Source organism: Salvia splendens, chromosome 1, assembly GCF_004379255.2.
Source record: "Salvia splendens isolate huo1 chromosome 1, SspV2, whole genome shotgun sequence".
NCBI lineage: Eukaryota > Viridiplantae > Streptophyta > Magnoliopsida > Lamiales > Lamiaceae > Salvia > Salvia splendens.
The window spans coordinates 14,717,806-14,726,960 of record NC_056032.1 but is presented as its reverse complement, the minus strand read 5'-3'; positions in this window follow the sequence as shown (position 1 = coordinate 14,726,960).

Here is a 9,155-nt window from a genome sequence, read left to right as displayed (position 1 = left end):
ATGGATTCCCAGTTTTCTCCTCTATCGAGTACGACTGCCCTCAACATATCTTCCAGGGTTTGAATTGTCCTCTCGGATTGTCTGTCGGTCTGGGGATGGAATGCGGTGCAGAAGTTTAATCTTGTACCCATTTCCCTTTGCATGCTTTGCCAGAATCTGGATGTAAACTTCGAGTCTCGGTCTGACGTGATGGACACAGGCACTCCATGCAGACGCACGATTTCCCATACATATAACTGTGCTAGTTTCTCGGATCCATATGTGATGGGAATAGGGATAAAATGAGCACTTTTCGTGAGTCGATCAACGATTACCCAAATGGCAGTATTTCCACGCTTGGATCTGGGCAGGCCCGTCACGAAATCCATGGCGATGTGTTCCCATTTCCACTCGGGAATTTCCAAGGGTTGTAATTTCCCGTAAGGTCGTTGGTACAATGCCTTGACTCGTTGGCAAGTTAGACATCTCTCGACAAACGTTGCGATGCTTCTTTTCATGCCGTCCCACCAAAATTTTCTTTTTAGATCCTGGTACATTTTTGTGCTTCCAGGGTGAGCGGTATACGGGGTGTCGTGTGCCTCAATCAATATTGCGTTCCTTAGGTCCGGGTTGGCTGGTATACACAGTCTTCCTTCAAAAGTGAGGGCACTGTCCGCCTCTTCCCTATAATTGCTTTGCTCACCAGTTCGCATTTTCATTCGTATTTTCTCTATAGCTTCATCGTGTCTTTGGGCGTCAACTATTTGTTTTCTTAGGTCGGGCTGCAGCATCGAGGTTGCGATTTTAGCTTCCACCATTTTCGGCGCTTGTACTATTTCTATCCTCATCTTGGCGAAGTCATGTATCAGTGCTTCCTCTCGGGTAGCCAGATTACCCAGTTGTTGAGACTTTCGACTCAGTGCATCAGCTACCACATTTGCCTTGCCAGGGTGATAGTTTATGCTGCAATCGTAATCCTTCACCAGCTCGAGCCATCTCCTCTGCCGCATGTTCAGGTCCTTTTGTTCGAAGAAGTACTTTAAACTCTTGTGATCCGTGAAAATCTCACATTTAACCCCATATAGGTGGTGCCTCCAAATTTTCAGTGCATGCACTACGACTGCTAATTCTAGATCGTGGGTGGGGTAGTTCAGTTCGTGGGGTCGGAGTTGTCTCGACGCGTAGGCTATCACCTTCCCGTTCTGTATTAGGACGCACCCGAGTCCATTTTTCGAAGCATCTGTGTAGACCACGCAATTTGTTCCTGGTTCTGGCATGGCTAACACGGGGGCGGTGGTTAGTTTCTCTTTTAGCAGTTGGAAGCTAGCTTCGCATTCAGGGGTCCACACAAACTTGATGCCCTTTTTGAGTTGTTGCGTCATTGGTCTGGCAATCTTTGAGAACCTTCGATGAATCTTTTGTAGTATCCTGCTAGTCCTAGAAAACTCCGAATTTCGTTCGGGCTGGTTGGTGATTTCCAAATTTGTACGGCCTCTACCTTTGCTGGATCTACCCGAATTCCTTCTGCCGTTACTATGTGTCCAAGAAAATTAACCTCATTGAGCCAGAATTCACACTTGCTGAATTTAGCATAGAGTTTCTCGGTCCTCAATGTTTCGAGGATAGTTCTTAGATGCTCAGCGTGTTCCAGTATATTCTTCGAGTAGATGAGGACGTCGTCTATGAAGACCAGGATGAAATTGTCGAGATATGGGTGGAATATGCGATTCATCAAATCCATGAACACCGCAGGGGCATTGGTCAATCCAAAAGGCATTACTACAAACTCGTAGTGACCGTACCTGGTGCGAAAAGCTGTCTTGGGTACATCTTCAGACCGGATATTCAGTTGGTGGTACCCGGATCTTAAGTCAATCTTAGAAAATATACTGGCCCCCTTAAGCTGGTCAAATAAATCATCTATCCTTGGCAATGGGTATTTATTCTTGAGTGTCACCTTGTTCAATTCTCGATAGTCTATGCACATCCTCAACGTCCCATCCTTCTTCTTGACGAAAAGTACAGGAGCTCCCCATGGCGACACACTGGGTCTGATAAAACCCAGGTCTAAAAGTTCTTGTAGTTGTAATTTGAGCTCTCTCAGTTCCTTTGGGGCCATTCGGTACGGGGCTTTTGAGATTGGCGCGGCTCCTGGTTCTAAATCAATGGTGAATTCCAGTTGTCTGTCTGGGGATAACCCGGGCAGCGAATCAGGAAACACGTCTGGAAATTCACATATAATTTCCACAGCTTCAATCTTCTTTTCTTCCTTGTTCTTCGCTTAAGTAGACGAGGTAGGCGGAACACCCTTCTCTCACAAGCGCGGCTGCTTGTAGGACCGAAATTATGGATTTGCGCTTGTTCATAGTGATTCCATGGAATTCAACTTGCCTTTCTCCTGGAGTTTGGAAGGAAATCTGTCTTTCACTGCACTTGATGGTGGCGTGGTTCTTGGCCAACCATTCCATTCCTAGTATAATATCGACATCCTCCATTTTCATGACCCCCAAGTTATTAGCAATAACCTTTACGTTCTCCGAGTGTGATTTCTAGGTTTGAGCATTTTTGTGTGATTTCTATAACTCCTCATACTGGTGAGGACACCGTTACTCTAGGTTCGGCTGGTTCTGGTGTGAGTTCTAAAGTGCTTACACACGAAGTTGATATAAAGGAGTGCGAAGCACCAGTATCAAATAATAGGACAATAGGTACGTTCAGTAGGGTGCCCATACCTGCCAGATTCCCATGGTTGTTGCTCTGCTGGTTTCCTCCTAATGCATATGCCCTAGCTTGTGTTGAGAGGCTCGGTCGTTGTGGATGCGGGCCTGGTGGTCCTGAGTGTCTGCTTGTAGAGCTCGCAGGTGTTGACGTTGTGCTGGCCGGTTAGTTGGTGCACTCCTTCCCTGGGGTCCACTTCGACAGTTCTTGGCGATGTGGCCATACTTTCCACAAGTATAACAAGTCATCTCTCCGGCCCTGCAGATTCCGCTGTGGGGCTTGTTACATTTGGGACAAAGATTGGGCCTTGGTTGAGTGATTCATGTCCGGTTAAAGGTAGGCTGCCTTGCAAAGTTTTATGGGCGAGGTGGTCCATGCCATGGCTTCTTTTGTCCCCACTGGTTCTGGTTCCCTTCCCACTTCCTTTTGTCCCTTGGGACGAGGTCTGCAGTGACATATTTGTAGGGTTGGGTGCAGGTATTTCTTTAGGCAATGCAGCTTCAATATCTAAGGCCAGTTTTAGAGCTTCGGAATATGGTAGTCCGCCACGGCTAGCCAATGCTACTCTTATTTCGTGCCTCAAGCCAGCACAAAATTTCTCGGACATCTTTTCATCCGTATCCACTTGATCAGCTCCGTACCTGGACACGTCAAAGAAGACGCGATCATATTCCATCACTGATATTCGTCCATGTTTCAAGTTGAAGAACTCTGTTTCTTTTTACTTTTTATAGCTCTTGGGGATGTACTTGTCATAGATTCTTGTCTTGAACTGTTCCCAAGTTAGGCCCTCTAGCTGATGCAGGGTCATTGTCTTTTTACGGGCCTCCCACCAATAATCTGCTGACCCTGTCAGTTGAAGTGAGGCACAAATCAAGCGCTCATCGTCTGTGCATTGCAATAAGTCAAACAGGCGCTCTAGCGCACGTATCCACGATTCTGCTTCAGTAGGGTCGCCTTTTCCGTCAAATGTTGGCGGCTTCTTTTTCAGAAAGGTGTTACCGACAGTTCTATCCACTGTCGGGGCAGGTGGAGGCGAAGGTGATCGAGGTGGAGATGGTGGCGGAGGGTTTGCACGTTGTCCCTCGGGCTCATGGTGCAGCCCTCTACCACGTCCTCTTCCTCGGGGTCGTCCAGCTATCCTTGGCGCCATTTTCTATTGATAAAACATTTTCTTATAAGTTACTATTGTTGGAAAGATTTTAACAATTAGGAGAGTAGAGAACTTCAATTTATTCAAACAATCATTATCAGATTCTGCTAGAGTCAGAAAGTAAAACATGTATATATTTATATAAAATTTTATGTACAGGGAAAAATTGCCTCCATCGAGGACTTTCGTACAACCATTCTTGATGTCGCAAAAATATCACATCTGTTACTAAACAAACGTTAGTCAAAATATGTCAAGCCACGGAACACTCGCACGAATGTTTCCGTGATGTCAAAATACTATAGCTAGTCAAAACATAAACCAGAACGTCTCATAACGGATCCGTTTCTGGAGTACACACATATATACAAAGCTCACATCCCTATCTAGTCAACGATCAGGCTAATGTCTCAGCGGTACTCGCACCGGTCCCCGGGTCCCCCTCATCTTCCTCTGGCTCCTCTTCGTCCGAACTCTTATCAAGGAGGATAGCTGACTCAATAGTGTTACCCGGAGGATGTGGTCCACGGGTCACAGCTCCCCAATGGCGTATAGCCCATGCGACGGGTCCACGCTCTGGTAATATAAACTCGTGGCGACTAGGAATAGTAGGAATCGTCGCTCCTGGCAGTGCGTCGGGAGATGTCTCAGAAGGAATAGGCAGGCGACTGGTGCCTACTATGATCTTCTGCTCAACTGACTCATCCTCGTCTGAAGGAGTGGCGGGGGCCTTGCCCCTCCTACGCCTCTCGGCTGCTGCAGCTCGTAACTCTCTCACCTCGGTGTTAGCCGACCCTACTCCCTCTAGGCTCGGTGCGGGGTCAGGGCTCGCTGGGTAGGGGTCCTCCTCCTCTCCCACAGGGGGACGAGATGGTCACGCCTCAAACTCTCCGCGAGCTCGACGCCTCGGCGTAGAGGGCCGAGGTGGGAGAATCGGGTCGGGCTGAGGATCTGCTGGATGCGGAATGACCAGCTCGGGCTGAAGGTCTGCTAGCTGCAGGACGACCAGCTCGGGCTGAAGGTCTGCTGGCTGCAGGACTCCTGGGTCTCCTACCGGGGCTAAATCGTCCGGCCGCATATATGGCCCTGGCCCCCTCGGTGCCTGGCCATGTAGGATAAAACACAAGTGAATCTCCCCTATGAACTCGGGAAAATCACCATGAGAGTCGAGGAAAGGGGCTACCGAAAATATATAATCACGGGATCGATCGATGGCAAAGCCTACCCAATCTGAGGGTAGAAGCCTAATAAGTCGATGAATACCATCATAGTGAGTCACTCCAAATGGGTGCGCTCTCTCCCAGAGCCACCTGAACTTTTCTTGAAATATCCCAAGATCCTCTCCTACAAGCATCACAAATGTAAGGTACTCAAGGAGGAAGCCTGCGACCGTCGGATTTACCATCTACAAGAAGGCATGTCGATCAAATCATCGTATCCTCATACATAAATATGCATATAAAGCTTAGAGAAGTAATTGTGATGTGATGCAAAAGCTCTGTCATTCCTACGAGTCGTAACCAACTATGTTATATTTGGGTACTAGAAGCAATCCTAAAAGTCACTTCTATGACACATCTTACATGTTCACTATCGTTCGGGACTGCTTGTTGTAACGTTCTTGGTATTGTTGCCTAGCTCAGGAAAGCGTTGGCAAATTTACGATTGTTGTTCTTGTCAAGGCTATGTATAAAAATTCAATACATAAATCGGTACACAGAAAATACACACTTGCTTTTAAAAATCATCACTTACCGTTGCTTTGGTTGAGCGTGTTGGGGGTAGGTGCTGGGAGTGTCTTTTGTTAGACAAAAAACCTAGCGGAACAATGCTAGACCAAAGATTATTGAAAAGACTCTCGGGTTCAAAGCGTGAAAGAAGCTCTGATACCACTCTGTCACGACCGTCGGTTAGCTAAGGATAGCATAACCTGGGGAATTCGTGACTAAGGAGGGATTATAAGAAGCGGAGATAGAATTTAGGGAAAATTAAAGCCAAAGCAGGACGAGACGCACAGAATAAACTCAAATAGGGAAATGCTTATAACAAAATACACTCGATCATGCAGAATCGAGTGACTGTTCATACAAGTTCCGATTATCAGAGTCAAAATTAAAATAAGCATTGTCTCTTAACCGGTACAACGGAAACAAAAGAACGCGGTCCATGTGTGGAGACTTGAACTTCCGAGAGTTTTATTCATAGTTAGTTACTAGCTTGCTCTCCACAGCACTTGTCCCTCCCCCTTTTCACGACTCAACCTGCACATTTAGAAATATATGCAGGGCTGAGTACAAAAGTACTCAGTGAACACATTGCCAAAAATACAAATATACATTTGAAAATATTGTCAAACCATCTTCACAGTAACACTCGGGGGTTTTATTGAAAGACCGAGCTTACTAAAAATATTCATATTGGGCCATTTTTCCTGTACTTAGCCATATCTGATCACATTGTGCCGTCGAGATGGTGTTCTCGTACGGTCACCTTCTCTGCCCATCATGTCAGAGGTATCCTTGTGCCGGGAAGGTGGCCACCTTCCACAGTCACCTTCTCTGCTGTTCACGGTCAGAGGTATCCCGTGTACACTAGTCCAAAGCGGGGACACCACCCTCACTGGGACCCGAATTCGACTTATATATCATCATTCATAATTCACTTGGCCTTAGCCAACAGATAGTCATCATACAAAAACATTTATGGCAAGTCAACATCTTAAAAAAAATCACGAACATTTGTTCGTGTTTCAAAACATATGATTTGTATTTTTAGTATAGGGAAGCTCACCTTGATCGCTTAGTTTCCTTAACTTGAATCTTTCGTTCCGACTTTACTTACGAACATACCCTTTTTATAATATCACAATAGGAAAATGCTAATTTAGTTTTAAACTAATCTAATTAAATAAGAATGAAAATCTCAAGATTTAAACTAATCTATTATTATTGTTATTATTATTATTAAGAAATTTCCAAAACTTACACTATTTATTACTACTTCGTTTGCTAGTTCGGTTCCAACTAAAATTGGTGTTCTATACTTTACTAATTATTCTTAAAAATAATAAAAAAAATAGCAACTTGAGTCACAACTAATTTATTTAACCATGTTATTCTTAGGTCCAAAAATAACTAAATTTCGAAATGGGCCTCAAAATACACTATGCATTGAAATGCATTGAAGCCTCAAATTAATTTGAAGTAGTTGGGCTCTAATTGTAGTTGGGCTCGAATAAATTGTATCACCCATTTAAATAAATTCATGAGCCCAAAATAGGAAACTCACGTACAAAATACCCTACCATTGTCTTCTTTCCTCATTTCCCAAATACACAACAGCAGTCCCCCCTTCTCCCACGTTTCTGCCACTGCCGCCAACCTCACCGCCGCCGGCCTCAGTACCACCACCCGCCGCCGCCTCTCTCTCTCTCTCGTCGTTGTACCGCCGCCACCACCGCTGCGGATCCGCTCCCGTTGCGGATCCGCCTCAGCCACCGTCGCCGAGGCCCTCCCCCACACTCTGCGACCACTGACTTCCTTCTCCAACAACGCCACAACCGCCGTCCACCTCCTCCAGTTGGTAAGAAAAGAAATCCTAGTTTTCTCTAGATTTTTACTTTGTTAATTCATACATGTGTAAGATTCTTGGTGTTTGAAGCATGTAAATGGGTGAAAGTCACGATTTTGGTGGTTGTTAGTTGCTAGGATTTGCTATTCCTATGTTCTTTGCTATAGTTGAAATTTTCTAATTCTTGGCAGGGCCAAAATCTTGCCTATATGCATATGTGGAAAAGAAAAGGAAAAAAATAAATATTTAGGTTGTTACATACCTATTTTTTTTATAGTGAGGAAAACACTTTACTGCAACTTTCTACTATGATGTATACGTCCTCTTTCTTTTTCTGCTTTTGTTGGAAGTATTTTGGAGAAGTGTGTTGTTTGGTAGGAGGTGGGGTAGTGAAAGTGATGGCGGTGTGGTATATATACGTGATTACAAAGTAGTCTGCCATTATTATCCAAACATTCTTCTGGCAGAGAAAATAATAATTACTCTGACGTCTCATTTAATGCAGTATTCTTTTGGCAGAGAAAATAATGATTATTCTGACATCTCATTTAATGCAGCAAAATCCTTTCATGATCGAAACTTATCTACTCATTTTCTCTATGTTTAATTTACTTTATTATATATATATTTTTTGTATTTATTGTTTAATTTGGTGTAGGAAAGAACCTGGTTCAAGCGTGTGGCTGCCCGCGCTGAAGTACCCGATTTGCTTAGAACGTAGGATGTATTAAATTTTACTGGATGTATCGAACATTAAAATTTTAAATTTTGGGATCTTATTTATTTAAATTTATTATATTTATGCATGTGTAATATATCTACGTGTTCTATTCAGTTACTTGACGTCAAACAAACAACAACGACGATCTATCGTAGTTCAGATTTAATCGCATAAAAGCTAATAATATTGTTTCTAATAATATCGGCTTAGCGGGTCGTTACACGATATTTGTGTTTCCGGTTCAGGTACGATGCGGCTGGCAGACCCGGCTACAAACCTATACAAAAGTGCACTGCGGCAATCAGGCAGTTGGCCTATGGAGGCGCGACAGACATGTGGGACTAGTACCTCCACATCGGTGAGACGACTGCCCTGGATTGTCTGAAGTATTTCTGTCAGGGCGTCATTGATATATTCCGTGATCAGTATCTTCGAAGCCCTACCCCTGAAGAGTGCCAGGATCTGATGCAGATGCACGGGGAGAAGCATGGGTTCCCCGGGATGTTGGGCAGCATAGATTGTATGCATTGGGAGTGGAAGAACTGCCCCACTGCCTGGAAAGGGTTCTACACGACCGGCTACAAGGGAAAGAATCCCACGATGATCCTCGAGGTTGTAGCTGATTACCGACTGTGGATTTGGCATACATATTTTGGGGTAGCCGGGTTGAACAACGACCTCAACTCGTCGCCCCTTTTCAACGAGCAGTGCCAGGGCGTCGGTCCGACCATCAGTTTTCGACAACGGGAACCAGCATGATATGAGCTACTACTTGGCGGAAGGGATATACCCTAGGTGGCCCGCCTTTGTAAAGACGATCAGATGCGCATTAGATGAGAGGAAGACTTACTTTGCGGAACGGCAGGAGTCAGCGCGCAAGGACGTGGAGCGCGCATTTGGTGTGCTCCAGTCTCGATGGGAAGTAATTAGGGGTCCAACGCGTTTGTGGCATGTCGACTGCATTGCTAATATAATGTACGCTTGTCTTATCCTGCACAACATGATTGTCGAAGA